This window comes from Triturus cristatus, chromosome 4_2 (assembly GCF_964204655.1).
Source record: "Triturus cristatus chromosome 4_2, aTriCri1.1, whole genome shotgun sequence".
NCBI classification, from domain to species: Eukaryota; Metazoa; Chordata; class Amphibia; order Caudata; family Salamandridae; genus Triturus; species Triturus cristatus.
Genome location: NC_140586.1, coordinates 755,004,441 through 755,031,437, shown reverse-complemented (window position 1 = coordinate 755,031,437; position 26,997 = coordinate 755,004,441). Strand labels below are relative to the sequence as shown.

The 26,997-nt window shown below is 46.2% G+C and overlaps 1 long non-coding RNA gene across 1 annotated transcript in view; it reads right to left on the bottom strand.

Annotated features, from left to right (window-relative positions):
* Nucleotides 1-23,597: 23,597 nt before the first annotated feature.
* LOC146835000 (uncharacterized) overlaps nucleotides 23,598-26,997 on the bottom strand; it is an 820,977-nt gene continuing 817,577 nt past the window's right edge. Inside the window, exon 3 of the long non-coding RNA XR_014960362.1 lies at nucleotides 23,598-23,722. This is a non-coding gene — a long non-coding RNA (uncharacterized LOC146835000). The remainder of the gene's footprint in view (nucleotides 23,723-26,997) is intronic.

The window sequence follows — 26,997 nt, the reverse complement described above, 5'->3', positions numbered from 1 at the left end:
ATTCACGACGTCCCGGACGTCCTCATGTCTGACTATCTGTACAATCTAACTAAAACGTTGTCTGTTATCCATCAGCAGGTGCTGCAAGCCATTCCCGATGCTTCCAGGGGCCCCGGACACGACATCCAACCCGGTGACTTTGTCCTAGTGCGCAACTTCCAGCGCACCAAGAGTCTGGAGCCCCGGTGGACGGGCCCCCTGCAAGTCCTGATCACCACCCGAACAGCTCTTCGAGTGGAGGGGAAACGTAATTGGCTGCATGCACACCACTGCAAGAAGGTATCATCGACCCTGACGACCACCGGCAACATCACCGCCCAAGAGGAACTTCTGGACAAAGACCGACCATCCCTGAGCTGCTACCCGAATACAGAGACACTTGAATTGACTGAACATCCCGATCCCACTGTGCCATCCAAAGAAGGGTATAACCTACGACGAAAGGAGGGAACTTCGGCTAAGCAGACCACGAACTAAAGTTGAAATCTCAGAGCGGTAGCCTAGTCACCTCAAAGGCCTCCAGGAGAGAAACTAAACAAAGCCTGTGGTTCTGCCCGCTACCGAGTCCCTTGAAGGTGATGGAAGCGCCCGACATGAAGATGATGGAAGCAACCGGACGTCCGAAGATCCACTACAAAAACCCAAAGACTGACAAAATGCACAGCTCAAAGACTATTGCACTTTTTATTACCCTTCTCCTTTGCCTCCTTCTCATGGTCACTTTCTGAATCATGGAAGAAAACGCACCCGCTCATAAGACATTGCTGACCACTGCTCAACCCACCACCATGAAAGAACACCATCTGATTTCTCTTTCACCCCAACTCCGAGAAAGACGTAAGGAGTTCTGGAATAACTCTTTTGTGCAACTGCTCCACCAACACAATCTTGCCGCCAATGCCACTAACTGCTGGATCTGTGGATTGCTACCACATGCCACTGGACATTCTATCCCTTTCATCCCTTCGCCCTTCTCTGTCCATGGCTCTTGCCTCGCTTGGCTAATCCTCCTGCAAGAAAGTTACAAGGACAATGCCATTTCCGGCAAAACTGTGTCGCACTTCTATCATGGGTTCTGGCTGAACCAAACTGGAAAAACCTCTGCCCCCTTTTGTCCTCTGAGATCAAACACCTCTTTCCATATGGACATCCCTGCCAAGGAGTGAGTTGAAATGCAGGTGTTCAACAACCCAGCCAGACCCACCTTCTCTTACCTCCGGAAACGAACGGCCGCCACCCTAACAGTGGCCCTATCCGTCGTCAACATCACAGGTCTGGTGTGCCTCGAAGGCCTAGGAACACAGCCGGTAGGCCACAGTTCCTGTCTCATCACCCGAACATTGGACTCAGTTGACCCACCCTCCTTTGTTACCTCCCCAGATATGTACTTCGTCTGTGGTACTAAGGCCTACACCTGGCTTCCGAAAGGTTGGGGAGGCACCTGCTACATCGCTTTTATCCTCCCTCCAACATATGTGGCTCCAGCAAACCATCACCGGCAGAAACGTGCAAAGGACATTGTACAAGCCGACTCCACTGGAGCACAGTTCATGGATGCAGTAAAGGGACTTGTTCCACTGTGGGGTCCAATGGCAAACAGCCGTGCCATCCGGCACCTAACCCAGGCAGTCGAAACCACAATGAACATTACAGCCGGCATCCTCACCAACAACACCGCTGAGCTTCAGGCCGTCCGCCTGGTAGCTCTTCAGAACCGCCTCGTTCTAGACGTGGTTCTGGCTGATCGTGGAGGAGCATGCCGCATCATTGGGTCCAGCTGTTGTACCTACGTACCGGATAACTCACCCTCAGTCTACAAGGCGATTGAACACCTCCACAGACTTTCCGCGGAGGTTCATCAGGAGCAAGAAGGATGGTCGCTTGGGAGTTGGTTTTGGGACACTATTAAAAGTTGGGGGTGGAGGTTGTTTACATTTATCATGATACCAATTGTGATACTGTGTGGGTGTTGTCTGGAGATTCAGTGCTTGCCACCTTTATGTTTTCACAAACAACATCTGCCCTAAGACTCTGAACTTTGAAGCAGAACGAATGAAAGCCCTGTACGAAGTAGAAGTATGTGGTATTATGGGGATAGATCCGAACTAAACAAGCTGGCGAGATATGTTAAAAGGGAGGACTGTGGAAATTTAGTTCGTATCTGAACATTATCTGCTCCATCTTGTCTCTCCCCAAGCGCCACACGCAGAAAACGCGCGACGGCCATTTTAGGCACCATGGTCTCATTGCCGATCGCTAGCGCGTCCCTCAGGCGCTGCAAACATCCCCCGCACGCCGGCCACCCCCGCTCTCTCATACATGGGCCATAAACCCTCTCCTTCTGCGCGACCCTGCCATGGAACCACGCCTGACCAACACCTCCTTTCATCCCATACATGGTCATACATCCTTTTTGATAACCCCCTTCCTCTGCGCCCGATTGTCCGAACCGATCCCAGGCCATCACCTAGCCCTGCGGATGCAGTTTATTGCCCCTACTGTAAAGGAAACACCTCACATCAAAGGGATTACAGTAGATCAAGACCCCCACCCCCTGAGACCCGACCAGTCACACACACCCCCGGGAATTGGCGGAATGTCCAGCTGTGTGATAGCCATCTCCTACTGTGGGTGGGGTGGGGACTTCCACTGTAGTTATGTGTGGGAGCGGATCCGAGCCGGGGATTCCGAGGATGTTCTTTCATGTATCAAAGCAATCTCAAGAATGTGCCATGTACGATAAACCGGTAATAAAGCAATAAACCTGTGTATAAGAGGCCAGGCCTCAGAGATGTGGTTAGAGCACCTCGAGACGATACCTTGCTGTCCGATCTGATGTGTTCTGCTCCGACGGAATAAAACTTGTTTCCTGCCTTCCAGTCTCCGGCGCCCGCCTCTTTTGTTGGTTAATCATCGAATGGTATAAGAGGCGATTACCGCTGGGCAATACTTGAAAGGTTATCGACTGAAACTGCCGCTACCATTTAACACTGGTGCAGCAGGTGTAGAGCACCGGGGCCCAGAGCCAAGAGCGGCCCATTGAACCCTTGACAGTTGCTGTATTTTACTACCCTAACAGTAGTCAAAGGGGTTATGTTCCTTGCTTGCACCAGGGCCCATGGCATCCTACTGTACTGCCATAACATAGCACAAAGGAGGAGGCGAAGGTGTGGAGGAACAAAGCAAAGAAAAAGAAGACAGTTTACAGGATATGTGTGGTTTCAAAAAAAAATATAACAAGATGAAAACATTTTGAGGTGAAAGTAATTCACAAAGTGTAATTTTATAACTGGGTGAATGACATTCCTTTGGAAAAAGTAGTGTCAGAATGTTCTCAACACAACTGTTGTCTTCTAGATGGCATTTCACCAAGATTCCAAAGAGATATGCATGGGCAGTTAGATGCTGAAAGTCACATAAAAGCTAAGAGGAGCTTTTCATATACTTCATAGACTCAAAACTGAAGGAGTCCTAGGAGACAACAGTTTTCCGAAACTGCATTCTCAGTTTCAAAATATTGTTTTAGAGAGACCGGTGGTCACGTACTGGCATAAAATAATTTTGAACTGTAATAAATAGAGGTACAGAAGCCACATCAGTACTCAATTTTCGTAAAGTAGCAAAAGAAGCCAAAACACTAAATGAAAGATGGTCCAATTTAGGGCTACAAAAAACAGGATTAAATTCACTCACTGAAAATTACAAACTTGCCTAAATCCCTAGAGTAATTTCAGATCATAACACTATTTGTTAAATTTTTTTAATTAAGTGAATAAAATGATAAACACTTTTCTTTGAGGTGTAGGCAAGAAACCAAGATTTGCTGTTAATATACTAAGAACCTCATTATGAGAGATGGAATTTCATCTTAAGCGATTTTACCACCCTCTCTTTCGAGTGTCTCCAGGCCTGGAATTATTGGGTCCATAAACTCTGGAGCACACAATTACAGGACCGGAGACGTGGAACCCTCATCCAGGCTGCAGGGGCTGTAGGCAACACCACACCATGGGTCGCCCAACTCCTGAAGCAGTATGGGGAAGCAGACAGTGTTCTCACCCAGACAGCCTAACGCCTGAACTGACCCCCTGCTCCCACACATCCCTTTAACTGCCACTAGCTCTTTTCTTTTTTTTTTTTTTTTAAAAAAAACCTTTATTGCACATAAAAACTCAATACAAACATGGGCCTACAACCACCAGGGCCGGCCGCTAATATATACATGTTCAACAACATCAAGGAAGCACTGGGCCCCCTGGGGCTCAGCCGAATTGACAAAGTACTGAGTGCACCTCAGAAGTTATCCGGATACATAAATTTTAGAAGTACAAACAAAAAAGGAAAAATAAAATAACACCAAAAGACAAGGCGGAAACCATCGAAAAAGAGGCGTCTAACCACGGCTGGGGGACCACACAGTACCAACTCCACACTCGGGTGGTCAATGAGGATGATCAAGGGGGAGGTGGGGGCGACGGGAGAGCCACAACCATCTACAGGTGAAATGCAATAGTCCGGGAACCTCAGGATCAGGGGGACAAGGCAGCATCAGATGAGTCCACGAGGGGGGGTGTGCATATGTTCCCACGGTACGCGTTCCACTGGCCCCAAATTCTACCCCACGCCCCCGGCTTACCCCGGGCCACATACACAGTCTTCTCTCTGCACATGCACCAGTCCATGTTCTCCTTCCATACTGACACGGTGGGAGGCCGCCGGGAACCCCAAAGCTGTGCGATGTCCCTCTTAGCAACCATGTTCCCAAGGGCCGCCCACCGAGTCTGAGCCGCATTATAATCGTTAGGCTCCCACACGTTCAGCACACATCGGCGAACCTCAGGCAACAGGGCGACCCCAGTGACACATTCCATGACAGCATGCACCCGGCGTCAATACTCCGCAACCTTACGGCACTCCCAGAGAACATGGAGAAAGTGGCGCTGAGCCCACAGCCGCGCCTACAGAGCCCGTCTTCAGAGAAACCCATCAGAACTAAACGAGGGCCCGTCACGTAGACACGGTGGAGAATTTTAAGCTGGACAAGACGGAGACGCGCGGGTATGGCCACCTCCTTAGGGGAGGACAGCGCAGACTGCTAGTCCTCGTCGTCCAGTTCCACCCCATCCCCGATCCACGCCTCCCGCAGACGCACGAGGAGATCCGCCCGAATGTTTATTAGTTTTTTATAGATAAGGGAAATAGTACTGTTGGGCAAGTGACCGTCGAGTATGCGGTCCTCGAGAGGCGAAGACACAGGGACTGCAGTCCCCGCCCCGATGGCCGAGAGCAAAGCGTGCCGAACCTGAACGTACCGAAAGAACTCCCTCTCACTCAATTCGTACTCACTCTGCAGCGCAGCGAAGGATTTAACCGCACCCTTCACCCAAAGGTCACCTACTCTGCTGATGCCAATCGTGTCCCAACGCTCGAATCCCTTCGTCGTCCAGAGGCTTCCCAATCTTTCAGACGCAAACAAGGGGGTCGCGCCCGTCAAGCGATCATTCCAGCCCATGGCCACATTCGCAGCCTTCCACAAGCGTACTGCAATCTTAGTGGGACCGGTTAAGGTCCTCCCAGCCGATCGAGAGTAAAGCGCTCTGTTAAAGTTGCCGCCAGGCAACAAAAATCTATCCATTTCGAAAGCCGGATTCGGACCAGGTGAGTACGTTGCATGGTTAATAGCAGATAGCTGGGAAGCCCAGTAGTACCTCCTGATGTCCGGGAGCGCGATGCCCCCGTCGTACCAGGGGAGAGTCAGTTTTGCAAGAGCAATACGTGCACGACCGCCCCAAACAAGTCTCCTTTGTAAGCTCTCTACTTCCCGGAAGTAGGCCGCCGGAATAATATCAAAGGAGTTCTGAAGCGCGTAAAGAAATCGGGGAAGAGACATCATTTTAAAAAGTGCCGCACGACCGAGGGGAGACAAGGGAAGCTTACGCCAGCGGGCCACGTCTAACCTCAATCTCCGAAGTGGAGAGAGGAGATTATGCTCGTAGTGGACAGCAGGATCCAATGAGACGTACACCCCCAGGTACGTAAAGCCGGAGCTGGACGCCTTAATGGGAAAACGAGAAGGCAAGAGAGGAAAGCCACCGGATATAGCATAGACACAAGATTTGGACCAGTTAATGATCAAACCAGAGTTCTTGCCGAAGGAAGTGAGGATGTCAAAGAGCACATTGAGTGACTTACGTGGTGAGGTGAGGTACAAGAGAATGTCGTCCGCGTACAACGAAACACGATCCTCGAAGCCAGGGGCCCACTGGATCCCCCTTATCGACGGTTCCCAACGGAGCCAAGCAGCGAGCGGTTCCAAAGCTAACGCGAAGAGCAGGGGAGACAACGGACACCCCTGCCTAGTGCCCCTCCCAAGAACGAAGGGCCGGAAAACCCTCCCATTAACGACCACCTGTGCCAGCGGGGCAGCGTATAAGAGTTTAACCCAATTAATAAATCCCGCCCCGAAGCCAAACTTTGCCAGGGCGGCCCAAAGATACGGCCCAAAGATACGGCCATTCTATCGTATCAAAGGCCATCGTGGCGTCCAAGGAAACCAAGATGGCCGGCTCTGAAAGATATTCCGCCCTTGCAAGTACGCCATGTAGGCGCCGCAAGTTAAGGGCCGTATTCCGGTGCGGGATAAAACCGGATTGGTGCGGATGCACCAGATCACAAATAACAGTAAGCAGGCGGTTCGCAAGAACCTTGGCAAGGATTTTCGGCTCTGCGTTCAGCAGAGAAATAGGCCTATACGAGGCGCAACGGTCCTGAGGCTTACCGTCCTTGGGAATCACGACTATAGTGGCCAGGCGTTGGTCATCAGGGAGAGAGCCGAGTTCAAGCGACTCAGAGAACATACGACGGAGAAATGGCGCAAGTTTATCCGGTTGCAGTTTATAGAGTTCAATCGGGAGTCCGTTGGGGCCCATAGCGTTGCCTGAGCGAAGGGAACGAATCGCGGTTGCAATCTCGTCAACCGAGAGTGGGGCATCCATCTGCTCACGCTCCTCCACCGACAAGCAGGGCAAAGCAATATCCTTCAACAAGTGACGAGAGTCAGCCTCATCTCTAGCAGACACCGGGGAGTACACAGCACAGAAGTAGTCCGCAAAACACTCCACAATATCACCAGGGTCAGTCACACTCACTCCCTCCGACGTCTGAAGCACGGGGACCACTCGATTCACTCTCTCCTTCTTATCAAGCCAAGCAATCAATTTACCCGCCTTATCCCCAGCATCATACAGTCTACCCTGCTGTTCCCTATACATTGTCCGAGCAGCATCCGTAACAAGAGACTTATATTCGAGCTGCTTCAGGCTGAGGGCATGGAGCCCGTCCTGAGTGACACCCGTCTCCAAGGCAGCCTCCAACCCCGATATCTCAGCCTCCAACGCAACCACCTCCCCGTTCTTAACTTTCTTGGCCTCCACGATCAGGGATAGGGCGTGTCCTCGGAGGACCGTTTTGAAGGCCTCCCACAGGGACACTGAGGACAAGACGGACCCCTCATCCTCCAGAAAATACTGACTTAATGAGACCCTTGCGAATCTTGGGGTCACGCAGGTACCAGGGGTTAATGGGGGCGATCCGCCCGGCGGATCGCATCCCGGTATCGAAGAGGAGCCACAATGGGGAATGATCGGAAATGCCCCGGGCCAGGTGCTTAACCTCCCGGACCCGGGTGGTCTGGGCCGCGGGCATTAGAAAATAATCTAGTCTGGAGAGACTCCCGTGGGCCCCGGAGTGGAATGTGTACTGACTCTGTGTCGGATGTATCAACCTCCAGCAGTCCACCAGACCGAAAGTGTCCAAGAACCCGCCGAGCCACGCCTGGGCGGCAGAGAGGGCCCTGGGAGGGTAACGATCTAACTCGCCAGAAATCACGGAATTAAAATCCCCACCCACAATCAGGAGACTATCAGGAAGTTCAAGTAACATACGACCCACATCCGAGAAAGTGGAGGTCTGGAGGCCCGGGGGAACATAGACCGAAACCAATGAAAGAGTTTGCCCCTCCCACCGCCCAGTCAAAGACGCATAGCGCCCTCTATCATCAAGAGTAACTTTGTCAATCTCAAGCGGGAGGGAAGAGTGCAGCAAGATGCCCACCCCTCTGGAGCCAGTGGTGAAGCCAGAGTGTGCGACCAGTCGGTAGCCCCCCCTGTTCATAGCATGACATACATTTCCCACCAAGTGCCTCTCTTGAAGAAATACCACATCAGGGGCCAATCGACGCAAATATTGCAACACAACCCCACATTTGATACGGTCCCCCAATCCGTTGACGTTCCAAGACATCAGTTTCAACCCGTCCCCCCCCATCCCAACACAAGAAGCTGGAGTCCCCGGGCACGCAGCCAGACACCTGAAACTGAAAGAAAACAATAACACCGCCTTAAAAAGAAAAAACACACAACCCTTCCACCACTGCCACCCTCCCACCCCCACACCATTGCCACCCCTGCGGACTATACAGCCCCCCCAACTTGCAGTGTGCCTGTCGCCCTAACAATCCCATGCTACAAAAAGACCCTATAGGAGGAAAGGGACCCGTCCCCGCCCGCACCCAGACGAAACATTAATAGACAAAATATACAATTGAAGTAGAACCTGGCTGAGCACAGAAGGAAATGTCAAAGTGGAGGACCAAGAATTATTCCTGCAGAGGCCCACCGCCCTCGGCACCGCCAGTACGCCCAGTTCGGTCTCCCGGTTCCGGCAGGGAATCCAACCAGTCACTCACTGTGTCGGGGCGTTCAAAAAAGAGAGTCCGATCTTCATATTCCACACGAAGCCTGGCAGGGAAAAGCATAGAGTATTTGATGTCCAGATCTCGAAGACGGCGCTTCACTCCCTGAAAGCTCATTCTCTGTTTCTGAACGAGTTGGGTGAAGTCCGGGAAGAGGTTGACGGAGGAATTCTCATATTTAACTGGGCCGTGCACCCTCGAGGCCTGCAAGATCGCATCCCGGTCTCTGTAATGAAAAAGTTTTGCAATGATAGGCCTCGGGGGAGCGCCTGGTCGAGGCCTACCGCCCGGGACACGATGGGCGCGCTCCACTGCGAAGAACTTGCTCAGGCCTGAAGGAGCAAGATGATTGAGGATGAGATCCTCGACCATAAGGTCCACCGGACGATTGTTGGAAGTCTCCGGTACACCTATGACACGGATATTATTGCGTCGTGCCCAACCTTCGAAATCCTCCAGCCGCCGGGACATCGCGTCGTTTGCAGACTTTAGATCGCCAAGAGTTGCCTGGAGGTCTGATACATCCGTGACAAGAGTGGATGTCCTCAAGTCCAGCGATTGAACCCTCTCGTTAGTCTTAGAGAGATCCGCCCGGATTAACGTAACATCAATGGCAACCGTGTCAATTTTACGGGCAATAGCCTCGTACTGCTGGGCGATGGTCTCCCTTATGCCGTTGATAGCGCCCATAACGTCCTGCAGCGACAATTCCGTGGGGACGGACGGACTCCCACCGGAGTCCTCCATGATGGCACCCGCCGGCCCGGGGGTCCCTTTACCCTGGGTATAGCGATCCATGATGTTACTCTGGACTGGTCCTCCGCGCAGGGATGTCTTGGTCTTCCGTTTCTCGGGATCCCCCTTGCCCCCCATGTTGGGCGATGCTCACCGGTGGGGTCCGCCCGGACCGATAGCAAAGGGGCACTAGCGGATCAGACACAGACTGTCCGAGAGCCCGCTCGGGAGAGTGGAGAAAAAGGCACAAATCAGTCCAGTACCAAGGCCGGAGGACGGCCCAGCTGTGCAAAGTGCTCCTCGGTCAGGACATGCAGGAGTTCAAAAGCGAAACTGAAAGTGGGGGCGCGGTCATTGGCAAGGCTCCGATGCCGTTGTTGTTCAACTACTCCCCGGCCCCACGGTTCACCAAAGCACCGGGCACAGCTTCCAGGTGGGCCTCCAAAATGCAAGACGCTGTATTTCAGGTTTTCCCGGTCCGATTTTCATTCTGAGAAGAGTTATGGATTCAGCCAAGGTTCATCTTCCAGAATCCGTCCACAAATCCAGGATAATGTCAGGATAAGTTGCGAGGAGCGGCAAGGGTCCGGGGAGCCCTGTGCTCACGCGACCATCTTGGATGCGCGCGAAGCTCCTCCCCACTAGCTCTTTTCTTAACACTTTTCCTCTGCACATAGAAGATGAATAATGTCTATAGATTCCTCCCCGAAATCAGGGAAAACCAATGGCAAAGGACCTTGTATCCCTAGCTATGTGTGGTTATTCCCCATTATTGGGGCGGTTGCAATCAGATGATCTTGATGTGCAATACTGACCAGATTCGGAAATTCTAGCCAGCAAGTATCTTTGCACCATAATTCCATATAACTCGTAATGAGGGCCTTAGAAGTGGAAAAGAAAAATATGGCTTTACTGTACCAGACAATATGGATACTACTTATGACATATGTTAAGGCACCTAGATTTAGGTCTTGGTAGCAAAGATTAACATATATATGGCTACTAGAAGGGCACAGAAATAGGTCTTCTCAAACCTTCCCTAATAAACCACTACATAAAAACAAAGGGGCATATTATCAAGGACGGCGTTAAAATTATCGCCGGTTTAGCGGCAGAAAACTGCCACTAAAGCGGCGATAATGGGCTTGATAATATGCCCTGGAGAATTCCAATAGAAGCCCATGTTCACACCAGAACATGGACTTCTATTGGAATTCTCAAGGGCATATTATCAAGCCAATTATCGCTGTTTTAGCGGCAGTTTTCTGCCTCTACACCGGTGATAATTTTTAACTCGGTCCTTGATAATATGCCCCAAAATTGGTTCTAAGACATTTATGGACAGTATGGAAAAAGTGCCAAAAGAAACTTGGATTACCAAACAAGACCATTCCTCACACTTTATGGAGTAACACATTACTTCATTTAAATTGGAGACATCTATCTTTATTGGAAATCATAAGTCATTAAAAAAACACCCTTATGATAAAACAGCTATAAGTGGACAGTGGCATGTTAGAGTTTATAGAATCACAATTTAAGTTTAACTTTTATGGCAATGAAAATGTTACGTATATCATTTAAAGGACTTCATATTGGACAGCCTACAAATTGAAAAAGAAGATTGCACACAGATTGATTGAACTGGATGTCTCAAGAAGAGACCACCAGTAATACAAACATGTTAGGAATCCCCTGGATATAAATGAATTTCAAAAGTAAACATAGAATTAGCAAATATACCTTAAATGTCTGTCCTGGCAAACCCCCCAGCCAAGCTTAATTCATAGAAAATATCAGATTCTAAAATATATAACTACAGATTACAAGATAGTGATAAGTGATAAATATGGAGAGCCAATCCAAGTACGCCGATTCTTATGCTATGGGAATGCTCTAAACTGGCAAACTGGCACAAGAATAATGCATACTGCTCTCATCTCCAACACACACTTCTGCTCAAGGTATTTTACTCATTCACATGACTCGCTTGTTTAGTGACTTCAGGATTTTATGAACACTTGTAAACTGATGCAACAGGCCAGCACCCCCACTCTCGAAATTGTTCAAGCACCACTGGTACCCTAAGTGCTAAGTAAAAAATAAACAGCCTGGAGTTGTAGTAGTCTTTCTTAAGGAAACACAGAAGTCTTGTTTATCAGTCAGGTATGACTTGTTTGCCTGTCTTCTGGTTCCTCTAGCATGTCTTGTACTTTACTGAAAACATGTCAATCTTAATATTTGCACCGGGGGATGTATTATGTACTTGCTACGTTCCTACATGTGTAAATGCTTATAAATTGTAATGTCAAGAAGTCATGCATTATATATTTGAAATTGATTCACCTGTACTTTTGTACTTCAAAATAAACAATATAATGATAAATGGGGTATTTTTTCCATAGGGAGTAATGAGTACCTTACAGAAGATCATATATGTGGTGAAGATCTGCCTATTGAGCCTACCCATGTTATTGGGAGAGTGTCAATTGGGAACAGACCAAATATGTTAGGCTTGGAAAGTGGTTACTTCAAACCAGTAGCAGCTGCTATCTATTGGCAGTCTACTCAATTCAATGAGGAGAGTTTTGTGGGAATTGCTATGGAAAGCACGTCTTACCTACATCTGTATCTTATAAAGCATTCTGTTGCTTTGTAGTTAGGTTTTCATTAATGCTACGTGCATAAAATATTGACCAGTTTGAACTTTTTTTGATAGAACAGTAGCTAGGCACTTAAGGAACATGTGTCTCAGATCTTCTATAGTAATCAGCTTTGAAATACTTGTTCGACTGTATCAAGAATTTCTTAACAATCTAATAATTTTGATGGGGCTGCAGTGACCCAATCACAGACACACTTTAGGTTGCTAAAGCTTTATGTCTGTGAATCATGTTCTGACTTAATTGTCCCTGTGTCTCAATTGTACGTTTCAAACATTAGTATACCCAGCACATTCTTGTCAATTGACTGCTCTGCATTTGTTCCTTTAGTGGAGTGTGGTATATGCACTTGGCCATGTAGTTAAGGAATAGTCTTAAAATGGTCATGATTTGGAAGCAAGTAAATTCTTAACTAGATCCCTTCAGGAGAGTACGTATAATCATGCACATCTGCACACCTGCACATACATGCACATATGTTTTCTGCTAAGAAGCAAATGCCAAATGATGTTGTGGGCCTCATAACAAGGAGGTTTGAAAGATGTACCTTTTCTAATGTATGTACGCTAAGATTCATGCAACTTAGCATATAATACACTCTATACAGGCATGGAAATATTTTAGTGGTTCTACCAACTGTTGGAAAGTGGATTATTGGTAAGGGCAAATGTAGGTCTGTCACTGGCAATAAGGCCACTAACAAAGTATAGGGCTCGGAATAGGACTTAGAAAATTATTCCTATGCTCAACCATTGGTAAAGTGGCTGCCAGCAGGCAGGCATAACTTTAAAGACAGGTATGTAAAGCATTTAAAAACACCAATTCAGTAAATAATTAAGACACAACACAAAATAAAAATCCAAGACCAATTTATAAAAACAGGAAATATTTTTGTCTTTTAAATGATACCAAAACAAAAAAAATCCCCTTTAGTGAACCAGAGATATGAATTTGTAAAGATTAGTCACTTTCTAGTGCTTTTGAAATCAACAGTGCCCCTTTTGGTCATTTTGTTGCCTTTGACAGGGACACATTCCCCTTTAGTAATTGTTTTGGAGGATCACTCACCAGTCTTGTGCAGCCCCCTCCAGCAGGCTGGGTCCTGTTAGAACTCCTCCCTGAAGTTCTTTTCACAGGTCCCAAAGTATCCAACACACAATCCAAGGTTCTGGAATCTCCAAGAGGGTCCTTGAAAGTGTGAGTCCCACAATCCGCTTGGACAAAACCCTTACAAATTCACTGGTAGTACTCCAAGCTGGGGATTCTTTGTGCTGATGCTCCAGGTGAGCTCTGTTAACCTGTAGCTTGCATGGAGTCCACTCTTTAGTCCTATTGAAGCAGGTTTGATCCACAGGGCTGTAGTTTCAAATGGTACAAAACGGCGCAATCTCCATAGTGCAGGCCTGGTGAATGCACATTCAGTTCTTCAGTGTGGGCCCTTCTGTTTCTCTTCAGTTTTGAAAGCAGGTCTGAGATGAACCGCCCCTCTCAGATACTTATTCAGTGTTCTCTGGGGTCAAGCAGGAGGCACTCCTATCCAATGAGTTGCAGGGTTCCACCTAAAAGTTTGCCCACTTCCTGCAGAGTGTGGCACAATGTTAACCCAGAAACCACTATTTTTTCCAAAATTGAATATGTCAGAATTTTCAGCAGGGAGAGAAGAGCTGGCTAAACACACCTCTAGGATGGCAAATCTTCATAGTCTCTCCCCCTTGCATCTGCTCATTCCTTTCTTAAGCCTTGGGTCAAAGAGGAGAGTTGTAAATCAAACACGTCTTTAGCTTTTCTTCTCCTTCCCTTGAAGAGCACTCATTTATCACCTCTTCAAAGCAGCCAGGCTCACCCAGTTACCTCTGACCAATCAGGGCAAAGCAGAACAGGGTTGAATTTTTGCTTACAGACAAATAAAAGTCTTATAACTTCTTGTCTGTACATTTTACAATAAATTTAACAATACCATATTGTTGGATTTATCATTACCATTCTACTGAGTACTTTAATCCTTGTTTTATGGCTTTTCTTTTTCCAGTTATTATCTAATAACCTTTTCCAATGTTAACCTGCGGCATGGGATTTGCAATGAGAAAAGAGAGTTGGGCCATTTTTCCAGCACTAGGGCTTATGAAAACATAATTTATAAGTACTCTACCCCAAGAACACCTAGGGGAGACTTTAGGGGTTCTGAATATGTAAACCTATTACAGATCCTCCCTCCACAGTGCTCCTACCACCAAAGTCGATTTGGGGCAGCACTTTATCACAATGTGGGGGATGAAATGTGTGATTTCACTGTATCCAGGGCATATAATACTCATTTTATAAGGGTCCACCTTATAGATCAAAAAAATGGAAGCGTTATCTCCCGTGGGAGTAACGTCTCTTACTCAGCACTCCGATATTTGTAAAATTTCCAATAATTGTACAACAACCGTTGGTGTGTTTGAAACACTTTCTTTAATTATTCTTCTGTGTGATATTTATGAAATATTCATACTATTTCACTCATAGTATTCAAAAACATGCCATCGAGCTGTTCCTCAGATGGTATTTCACCGCCTCTAGACCCCCAGCCACCTGGCACCGCATCCACTCCAGACAATATGAACGTAAGTCCCCTGATGAAGGGTCCGCCCGAAATGCACTGGGCAGAAACAAGATGAATGATAGAAACAGTTTTTGAATACTATGAGTGAAATAGTATGAATATTTCATAAATATCACACAGAAGTATAATTAAAGAAAGTGTTTCAAACACACCAACGGTTGTTGTACAATTATTGGAAATTTTTACAAATATCGGAGTGCTGAGTAAGAGACGTTACTCCCACGGGAGATAACGCTTCCATTTTTTTGCTTTTTCTCGCCCTCTTGCCCAGGAGGGAGTTACTTACCAGGCACCCTAAATCAACGCAATTCAGATTACCTATTCACAAGGAGTGCGAGGATCCACATTCCAATTGGATTTCCACCTTATAGATCCCAGATCCCCCACCCCTGGGACACCTAGGAGAGGCCCTGGGGGTACCTAATATGCCCAAACATTGTAGGTTAACCATTTTTAAGTGCCCCAAACACAAACGCAGAGCTTGAGCACAATTTACTTTTTTAAAAGCAGTCCTGTAGCACAGAGCCACTTTAAACAAGCATTTGCAATGCAATAGGTGTCGCATTATTAAAGTTTGCGCTATTGGCAATGCTAAATAATGCAACACCAATAGCTCAAACTTTGATAATGCAAGACCTATTGCATTGCAAATGCTTGTTATAAAGGTGTTCATATATATATATATAGATCTATAGATGTATACATACATTCACAAGACTCTGTAAAAACCAGAGCCGGCCAGACATAGAAGTAAGACCAAAGGCTTTAGTCCTACTTACATGTCTGGCCTGTCCCGGTTTTTGCTTGTCATAATCTGGTCACCCCCTAAGAGATCTCCAAAAGTTATCCGCCTTTTCATCATGTCTGAATGGAAGCCCGCTGCCTGGAACATAAAACTTACGCAAGAAGCACATGCGTATTTATCAGGTGAAAATGTGTTTGAGAGATAGACTGAACAAACAAGATAGAAAGATGCAGGAAACATGAAAGAAATGCTTTAGGAAAAATAGGGTGACTACGATGTTGGCCGATGGAAAAGTATAGTTTGTCTTTCAAAAACAGCAAACACCAGCATTCATTAGGTTAACTCATAATGTTTGCTACCAATGGAGTAGCTCAAAAAGATGGGCGGGGCTGAAGATCCTAAAATGTTAGGAAGAGCCCCCATATTTTCTATATCTTACAGATATTCAATGCCGTACGGTTGAAGGGCAGCCTCCCCTCCCTTTTGGGGGTTGGAGCACCCCCCTGCACCGCAGTGGCTAGAGGGGTCGGTGTTACGCCCCTGATTGCTACATTCAAAAGCAATGTCAGAAGTATGGGAAAGGGCAAACGTCGAATACAAGAAGAGGAGTCATTCTGTGGTTATTATGGTCGTGAGATTTCAATACTCGGTTTGGCGCCCTCCAATGCTTATCCTCCACCATGCCCCCACTCACTACACACCTACCACAAACTCTGCAATCTCTGCATTTGCAAACCGTGCCTGTTTATGTATCTCCCAGAGGGGTCGTTTCCAGAGTAAACACGCGCATATGTTTCTCATTTCTGTCCAGCATGGGAGTTCCCGGAAGGTTTCCCAGCATCTTTGAAAGCAAGCCATAATTCACAATGGGGTCTTAAAAACAACTCTCCCTTTTTGCCAAAAAACAAGCAAGAACGGCTGTCACTTAAAAGCTTTCCTGCCATATATTAACGTTTATTTCTCACTGCCCTAAACGCGTTGTAGCGCCCTATGTTAAACATGCAGTTCGACCTGCATTTTATCAGCAGTTGTTTTCGGAGTTAGCATCAGTTGGCTTGCCTTGAACGGGCTGGTTGGCTGACGTAGCCTTTGACAAGCGAATGGATGAGAACTTTCCACCGTTAATGGATGCGGCCACCAGGGAAAACATTCACATGTGTCATTTAGGCTCCCAAGTATTCGCTGGCTGCTTGTCAGAAAATTCAGGAACAATTTTTAAAGGGCAGTGCCTCAACGTATATGAAACAAGCCAGAGAGTGGTGCGCGCGCGCGCCACAGCAAGCGACCTGTTTTCAATTATCGCGCCCGTGTCTGGGCACGATAATTAGAAACAGATGTCGGCCGTGCGGGTAACACCAATAGGCCATGGGCAGAGGAACGCGACCGCCTTTGGTCTATTGAGTGCTGTCTTTTTGAAAAAGACGACCGCAAACGCCAATACCGTGGGCCAAAAGGAATCTCATACGCACGAGCTTGTGCGATTCCAGGCTCTGTTTTGGAACCCTCTACAAAAGGACTCTCGCTGCACGAGCATCGCTACGCACTGCATCGCTAGGCGCGAGACCTAAAAAGACCTCAGGCTTTAGCAGTGCACACATGCAAGTGCAGAAAGTGCTACTGCCCTCTAAACTGTCATGCCCTATTATTATACTAGGGACTGATAGCTAGTTTCAATCCCCTGCCCTATTATTTACTAGGGCCCTATGGAGTAGATCTTACCAATCACAGGGGTACCCCAATGCTTAGTGTACCCTAGTGTGTGTACGTGTTTTCACTGTATTCTAAGTGTCTCTTTCAGCATAGCACTGGCCCTCGGACTTGTTAGGCAGAGCCCAGGGTCAGTCAGAGTCATTTACCAACAGTACCAGTCAGCAAAAAGTTGGGGGGTGCCCAGGGCACAGGATGACTTTGCAACACCAACAATCTATAAACTCTCCCAATTTCATAAGATATTGGCAATCGTATTGGTACACGAGCTAAGCATTTATATCGGTTGTAGTAAAAAAATTGACTCGGCCTAAAAATTTAATTTTTTCATCATTTGGGCACACTTTGAACATCATAAAATATTGCAAGCCAAATTATACTATTTACAGATAGAGGCAATGATAAGTGGCAGATCCACCCAGACTATGTGATTTACTACACACACAGCAACTTCAAAGACTGCAAGATGCACTCGTGACCCCTTCAGGTATGAGCGGTGCGGCCGGATTGTGGGTGGGATCTCGACAGATGACAAAGAGGGAAAATTAATTATTTATTTAATTTTCCCTCGTGGTCGTCTGTAAAATCCCACCCAACCCAACACCGCTCTAACCTGCACAGGCCGCGCCTGGCAAGATGATTTGTGTCCTCTCCTGGAGGAAAGTACCTTTTGCTTCTTCAAGTACCCAAATTACTGCTCTTCCCATTTTATTCTAATAGAAAGCAGGAGTCCAACCTCAACAAACCTTCAGGTGTGTGGAGATGCATAGGGTCCCTTTATGTCTTTTATTTGCCACTTATTTCTTCACTTTTTACCTCATTGGCTATGAATTTACGGGAGTATTGCACCTTGCAATGAAATGAAAAGTGAAAAATAACTACTGTGATACGAAATGTCCACTAAAAGCTTACATTAAGAAGCAGTAGGCAAATGAATGCATGAAAAATACATACCCCCTGAATGCTTCCATATTCTTAGCATTATATACTGTTTGAATACTAAACTGCATACAAACTGCCAACGCTATGTTATGTTATGTTAAAATAATTTCTATAGCGCTCTGTTACCCAGAGGTGTCCTGGCGCTGTGCACTATCTACCTGAAATTAACCTGTAGTTATTGCTGAAAAAGGAGATTGTATGAATAGCCAAGTTTTTAATTCTTTTCTAAAAGGGAGAAGCTCAGTGATGTTTCTAAGCTGGAAGGGCAAACTGTTCCATGCCTTTGCAGCACAATGGCAGAAACTCCTGCCTCCCTAATTAGCTTTGTTATGGCGGGGAAGGGTCACTAATTTGGCTTGAACCGAGCGTAAAACTCTTCCGGGAACATACCACTGAAGGGCATGTTTCAGAAAATCAGGACCGGCTCCACTGAGTGCCTTAAAGACTATGCACAGTGCCTTAAACTGAATTCTTTGTTTGACGGGTAACCAATGGAGTGTCCTGAGACCCATCCTTACCGAAACAAATCTAGGGTGTCCCTGTGATCAGCCTGGCTGCCGCATTCTGCACAATCTGGAGTCTGGCCAGATGTCTCTCTTGGATGTTAATATAGAGACTATTGCACTAGTCCAATCGAGACAGAATGAGTGCTGTGACTACAGTCTTCAGGCTGTCTTCTGGGAGGAGGAATTTGATTTTTCTAAGGGTTCTAAGAATGAAAAAGCAGGAGGAGACAACCCTGCTAATTTGGTCACCGAAGGAGAGCTTCAAATCAAGAATTACTCCCAGATTCTTAGCCCGAGCCACAGGTGCTGGGGGTGAGCCCATTGCTGTTGGCCACCAATCCGGTGTCCAGAGGTTAATGATGTTCCCAAAAACAATCACCTCTCTTTTGCCTGCATTAAGCTTAAGGCAGTTAGATGCCATCCAGGCTGAAATCGCCTGCATACAGTCACAATCATCCGGGGAACCACTATTAGAGCAAAATACATATTAGTGTTTCGTTGAAGCAACATTTGAGGAAATGTTTAATAAATGAATAACTACAATGATTATAAGGCAGTCTGACTTTCGAATGTGTGTTTATGAAACCTGCAATTTTGCTCCAAGAGGTGGAAAGCGAAATGTGCTGATACAAGGACTAAACGTCAATGGAAATAGAGACCAGAAAGAGATGAAGGACTGGTAAAGCCAAGGTGCACACATGATGGCCACTGACACTGGATCATTTTTGTAAAACACGTTTTACCCAATTTAGGGTGCAGGGCATCATAATGCTGAGCGAAGGATCCTTGCACTGCGTAGAACAAGAGCACACAACGCAACCTCTGCACCTTGCTGTACACTGCAAACACCTACACATATATACAAGCTAAGTGATTTTATTTACAAGCAAAAATGAACTGCAAAAGGCCTTTGCATGACTTTTCCCACAGTCACCTGTAGAAATTGCAGAGTACAATCTCTTGGACCTTGGAATGCATATTGTGGCTAGAGGTCCATTCAACTCTCTCTCACACCCCCTAGTTGTGGGAGGGAACTGAAGGAGTCTGCTGCAACGCAGCGCTCCTGACACACTGGGGCACTATTACACAAACCAACCACGTATGTGTATTCTGTGCCTGCCTGCGGTAAAGTTAAGAGAGGAAAAATATAATATGAAAATGAAAGATATCACAAAGTAATGGAGTGCGTAGGTGGTATGAGATGGAGAATAGTCTGTCCTATCATTACATACCACCCACACGCTCCATTGCTGTGCAAAATATGGCAATCTCATATCACACTGCTGTTCTCCTAACCTTACGGCAGGCAAACACACATAGCATAGACACAGCTCGTTTATGTGATATGCTCTGTGAGGAAGTATTGAAGAACTTTCCCTTTTAACTAGGGGTGTGCAAATTTGTATCATTATTTTTTTTAATGGAAAACTGCAACTTCAGGAAAGTAGCAAAGTATCTACGTTGTCACATTAACTTGATAAACATCACATAAATTTACAAAAAAGTATTGATGTTTTCCAGACAGGGTGGATTTGATTACAGAGGAAATTATCTTGCAGTGCAATGAAGTGTATCTCGCAATCCACCGAAGAAAACTGCCGGGGCAGTGGGAAAAATAACTCAGGAGATTATAAACTTTGCAAAGGTGGACAATTGGGAACTTCACGTGTCTTTTTGCATGTCAATTTATTCAACTCACTACCTATACCCTTTCGCTTTGAAACTTGAAACTTTGCCTGATCCCCTTTTTTGGTCTATCTTAACAGTGCAGGTGTCTGGAAGACCTTCTGCAACAAGTTCTTTAAGGTATACATAGAGGGGCATTTGGGTCCACCCAGAGGACCAAATCTCTCTCACCTCATGCTATTGCCTATTTGGAGCATTATATCAACTTCTATGGAGTGCTTGCATTGCCATGCATGCAGGACTAGCTTACATCTGAAAAGTACACTGAGTCATCACACATTAAATTCTTTATCCAGCAGAAGCGTCATATATAGAAAGTAGTCATTTTCCATCTTGCTTTTTTCACTGCAGCAGGCTTTTTAATGTTTTAGCCAGGACTCAAAATGCAAACCCAATCTGCAGCAGCCAGTATTACAGTGAAGGCACATTTGCATTGTTTGCGCTGAGCGGACCTTTTAAAAGGTGCGCCCATAGCAAACAATGAAAATACACCCTATTACCATCAATGCACTGCCCCAGGGCAGCTGTGACCTCGTGCTGCCCCCAGGGCAGCGCATTTGGGTGAAAAACGGAGCAGGTGCTTTGAAGCCGCTCTGTGTTTTCACAGTGCAGGCATTACCCGCCTGCTCTTTGAAGAAAGATTAGAGAGCCACTTGTAGGCAGGTGCAGGCACTGACTGCACCTGCCTTCAAGGGGATTTGTGGGGGGTCCATAGGTACCCTTTCACTCCCTGCAGAGGGCTGTTCTCAGAAGGAGCATCCTGACAGCGTCTTTGCCTCTGCGCCCACACCTGTAATACGGCACTGGCACAGAGGCAAAGAGATTCCCTCATTTGCATGGGGTACGCACCCATGCAAATGAGGAAGCGCCCCCTGCAGATAGCGCTGGCACTTTATGTGCACCAGTGCTATTGGTATTACAGAAGGGGCCTTCACAAGCGTCTGCAGCCCCTTTTATAATATCAAAGTGCCCCGGGGGCGTGCAAAGCATGCTCAAACGCCTGTTGCGCACCGGGGGCACTCTCTCTTAATACGGCCCCTGTTGGTTGTGCCAATGCTTTTTTTTTAAAGCAAGTAATTATAACATTGAAGTCACTGAATGGTGCTAATTTCACTAATTTTATACCTCCTATGTCCATGTAGTTTAATTGTTCAATGCTCCCTGCAGTCTGTGAGGGGCTCGCTGCATATTCTTAGCCCTTTCATATCAAGAGAAGAACATGAAGGAAAATAATAAAACAGCGGGGCTGGTAAGACAGTGTGTGTGATGCAGTCATTTGAACATTCATTTAATATGGTCGGCTCACCCCTATTCGCCAGTACAGAACCCTACACAGAGATCCGGACTATATTACATTCGCCAAGGTCTCATTTTACCGGAAATTGGAAGAGATGGGGGGAAGATGATAGGAGGAGATGTTATAAAAACAGACCTCGCGAGTCAAACTTAATACTAAAGCCATTTTCTTTCATGTAGGCAACAGTGAAAGCAAATATCCTGTAAGTCCCAGATACATTGAGAATCAGCGCATCAGATCTCTGCTCCTCCAGACACACTCCCCTTCATCTCATGACTACATCATTTGATTAAGGTGAGGAAGGCGCTGCAGGGAGAGGAGCTGATAAGACACCAGGAACCAGGAGGCAGATAAAGAGGGCTGGGATAGCCAGCCGAAGCAAACACCGAACCCTTTTGTATGCTGGGTTATTACCCCAACAAGAACACAAATGCGACAAGGGAAACATCATTTCCTACCTCATAAACAATGTTTCATTTTGTAAAGAATAGAAACATAATTACCATGCATCCTCGAAAGACAACATCAAAGTCAAGGTAGTTCAACACAGAAGTCAAAAAAAGCAATGTCATGATGCTGCCTACATTACTAATTGTATGCCTTTTGTCAGGAGTGGCCCACCATCGATAAACAAGAAAGAGTACCACAGAAGGAAGAGAAGAGGGACTAGAGGAGGAAAAGATGAGGGAGTGAGGTACACGAGGAAGGAAGGAGGGAGGGCAAGGAGGAGGGACACTGAGAAAATTAAAGGAGGGGGAAGCTGGTAGACAGAACAGGAGGAAGACACATTTGGGGGGAAATATGAAGGTACAAAGTTGGGTAGTAGGGAAGAAAAGCGAGGTGGAGGCATGAAGGAGGGTTTAGGAAGGAATGAAGAAAGGAACAGAGCAATGAGTGAAAGAAAGTTAAAAGGAGGACACGTCAGATGGAATATGGAGAAAGAAGAGACTAAAACGATGCTAGAATGGGCAGGAAGAGGAAGGATGGATGAAACAAAGAGAGAAGGAAAGGTTTGGGGAAGATGTGACGGTGGAGAAGAGAGGTAATGCAAAGGTGGAAAGTGCAAGTGAAACGGTAAAGGGAAAGTAGAGTGGTGGGAGAAGAGAAACATGCAGGAAAAGGAGAATGTAGAGGCAGGGATGAGAATGTAGAGGTGGGAAAGTAATATAGCGGTGAAAGAAGGCGAAAAGGAGAAGAAAATAAAGAAGAAAATGGAAGCAAAAGAAAGAAAAGGGAAAATACAGGAAAAGAGGAAAAAGGGGGAATCTAACAGAAAAGGGAATGAAAAGGGACTAAAAGGGATGGAAAGGGAAAGGAAAGCGAAAATGAGAGGTAAACGAAAAAGGGAAACAAAAAAAAGGGGAAGTGATAGAAAGGAGGAAGGGAAAGAAAAGGGGAAAGGAAGGCACAGAGGACAGGGACGTTGCTTCCATTGGTGCAGCAGGTGCAGAGGCACCAATGCCCAGAGGCCTGAGGGGCCCATCCAACTCAATGTGCAATTTAAACCGCAGTCTCAGGGCCCATTTCACTCCTTGCACAAGGGCCCTTCACACACTGGCCACGCTACTGACCAACGAATGGAGTGAGCGATGTACAGAGATAGAAAAAAAGGGAAACAGGCAAGGAGAATAGGAAAATAGGCTAGTACAATGTGGAATGTGGATTAAGGAGGTATGCATTAGTTAAAGAGGGGTTGGAGTAAGGGATAATGAAGGATCGGAGGGTGCTGGGAGAAAAAAGGCAGCGACTGAACGATATAAATACAGAAGCAACAAAGTAAAACATTCAATAACGACAAATCCTGACTACAGACAATAAATTGAGCACGAGTTCAAGAACCAAACACTTTAACATTAGCTAGCCTATTTTAGCGCTAGGTTTCTCCCAGGGTTATAACAAGAACATGTTATGAGGAGTTGCTGTTGCTTGGCATACTGTGATTTTCAACATAAATCTGACCTGGGATTCCTTAGTGTTTTCAACAGTGAAGTTAAACCAAACACGAAAGCGTGGATTGCACGTATCTGGCCTCACGAATAGGTCGTACTCGAACTCTGTGATGTAATCCACCCGGCCAAGATTACCTGCATAAAGAGACCAAGCACACATCTTACCATCTTCAGACATTCCCATGGTTTCAAGAAATTGTAGCAGTTTCAATTTCATAACAGCAAAAATGGGCACGCGATACAGGCTTGAAGACCAAAAACAACACAAACGCGTCCTAGAAATGAGAGTTCCAGGCAATGTGAACAACCACCAACAAACAGGCAAACATAATTGGCCAAACCTTGCCTTCTGCACGCATTCAGGTTGTTTTCCATTACATGAATATTAATTCAATGTTGGTTGCTCATAGCTTTTATCTGGGGATTATTGGAAACACCTCAGTAAATGATGACAAAAAAAGGTTTGAGCTGTTATACATATATCAAGATGTTTTTTTTTTAACTTGATGCATCAATAAAGCTGCAGATGAACCACCATGTTATGACTCCAAATTTAGAATAGATTTCACGACTTCCAGTGGACATTTTATTTATTATGCGCAACAAATGCTGTACAAAGCAGGTATTGTGCAATGCACCACTAATATTCAACCCCAGAATCATCTCCCACCTTACAAATTAGATACAACCCCCTTCAGGGAGCTGAAATCAGATCAGTGGTGTGCAACTCTACTCACAGCATTGATACATTCCTATGTCCCCGTTCATGCCCTTCTCTTCCCACCTAATCACATTCAGTCACAAAGAGCGAAGTTGGGAAGTCAGTTCCCATTCGCAATATGTCATTGTACATCGTGACTGGCCTTTTACGAACGCAAAGACAATGATATTGTGCATTGCAGGTTTTGTGGCATCTAAAGTGCTTAGTACCTTGGGCCTAGGTCACACAGTAGCTTCTTTGCACTCCTTCAAACATACAGGTTAGGAAGACTGAAAGATTACAAATAAATTACTTCTCCCACTGTCTAGTATAAAAATAGAAAAATACACTTTGTTATGTTGCCAAGCACAGTTAGGATGCCCCTTGGGGCCTGATATCTCATCAGCGTTCACAGTATTTTTTAAAGGAAATCTGCTAGTTAACCTGTTCACTGCCTCATATCCCTTACAGAACAAACATCCACTATCAACTGTTACTGGTTAATCTAGTAATCACCTACAGTAGTCTATGACAGCACAGATGGGGAACAGAGGATGGTAAGGCATTTGCTATTACCTATTAAATTCCCTATATTTTTGGGTTCCTATTGTAAGTCAGTGTTCACAAAAACACTTCTTCAAAAACGGGTACATTAGATGTCGGAGTAGTTCAAATAACTTCCAAAACCGAAACCCATATTCTAGGAGACATTAAAATATATATATATAGTTTGCATTAATCCCCAATCTGTATTTGTGAGCAAATGGGGTATTTTATATGGTGTGGTTGTGCAACCTCACCATATATTACACTTACCAACCCCTTAACTTCAGTAGGTTTCGTCTGTAAAACCCTCAGTTCAACCCAGGGTAGCTGTGACACTGAGCAGCAAGACTTACACAGCGGAGCAAGTGTTAAGCATTTAAAAAGCACCAAAACAATTGTAGAAGAAATCGACCCGACACTCAAGAAATTCGACACCAATTTATAAAAATAGACTGTATTTTTATAAGAATTTAGACACTAGAACAAAAAAGAGCCACTGGAGGGTTCCAGAGGTATGAATTTTATAGGCAGTAATACATCAAAGAGAATTCACTGAACTGCGAACAAGCCTCGACAAGGTCAATAAATTGGACACTTAGAAACTTTTCCAAAGAAAATGTAGGTAAATGACAATACAGTTGGTTACAAGTACTTGGAGTGACCACCTCTGACAAGGAGCTAGTCAGGGAGACCAGCCAAGTCATCAAGAACAGTACCTTTGCAGAGGAAGCAGTCCTTCAACACTTCTAGGCATTTTTTCTGCATTGCAATGGATTCCTATGGTGTGGTCCTGATGTAGGGGATGAAGGATGCTAAAGATGCTCTTAGGATGCTGTGGATGTGATGCGGATGACAGGGATCTTCCTGCTGTGATTCCTAGGTCCACAAAAATGGTGAGGGGGTCCTGGATGCAGGGTTGATGTTCCACAAAGTCCTCTCTAGTCTGGCCAAAGTCCAGTTGCTACTGGACTTCCAGTCATCTGGTGTAGTGGTCTCAAGCCAGTTCTTCCTCTGTCGATAACTCGCTTTCTGAGGTTCCCAACAACTTTTCAACATCACTTCCAGGCTCAGCAAACTTGGGTGCAACTCTGTTCATCGGATCTTGGACCTCAGTGCTGTACAGTGGCAGCAATTTGAAGAATTATTGTTCTACCAACTTGCCCCAGCAGGCTTTTTCAGCTGTTGTGCACCTCTGCTTTGAACAGAATGCCAGTCAGCTGGCCTATGTACTTTTGCTTGGCTTGACTGGGCTCTGGAGACAGCTTCTCCTTGAACAGGGCATGGCACACACAATCCCTCTCTTTAATAGCCACCAGGTGCAGCAGGTCCAGTCCTCAGTGGGCAGCCACTCTTTGCTGGTCCTTTAGTGCAGCAGGGCAGTCCTTCTTCCAAGTCGGTCTGGATCTGAGATCCGGATGCCCAGGGTGCCCTATTTATCTTCAGAAAATGCCCTCAAGGTAGGATGCAGTTGGTAGCCAGTGAGCTACCAGGTCCGCTCCCTCCTGATGGCAACTCAATGGTAAGTGTAGCATCTGGCTATCCCAGGATGTACCATTCTTTCAACTCCTAACATTGCGAGACCCCTGTATTGACACTCTGAAATCCCAAGGCCACCCCCAGAGGTGTGGCTACCAAGGGGCTACACGCCCCTGGAAAAACTGGTTTGACAAATGGATTCTCCTCTCCTGTCCTAAAGCCAGCCTGTCTACCTACACAACAGAGCAGCCCCTCTCCCAAGTGTTCCCATTTGCCCTTCAAAGGAGGCTTTGACTTCGAAGCTCGCCTTTTCGGCAAACACCCGTATGGCTTCCTGCCTGGGGAAGGGAACACCTGCTCCAGTGGTAGGCGTCTAGTTGTTACATTTCTTTAGAGTTGTTAGCATGTCTCCTCAGGAGGGCAGAAAGCAATCTGCAGGACAAGCCCTGTGTACATCAGTAAACAGACACTAGAAACCTTGGGCAACCAAAGTGGCAACTTCTAAAGGTGAGATTTGCCCACAAGTGATGTTAAGCTCAATTTAACCATTAACATAGATTTAATGCACTGAATCTTTTGATACCAAACAGTACCAACCATAGTAGTCCCCTTCAGATGTTGGGGTGCCAGCCTGTAACTCTATACTTGCAACGGGTCTACTAGCCTTTCCACAGTAAAAATGACAGTT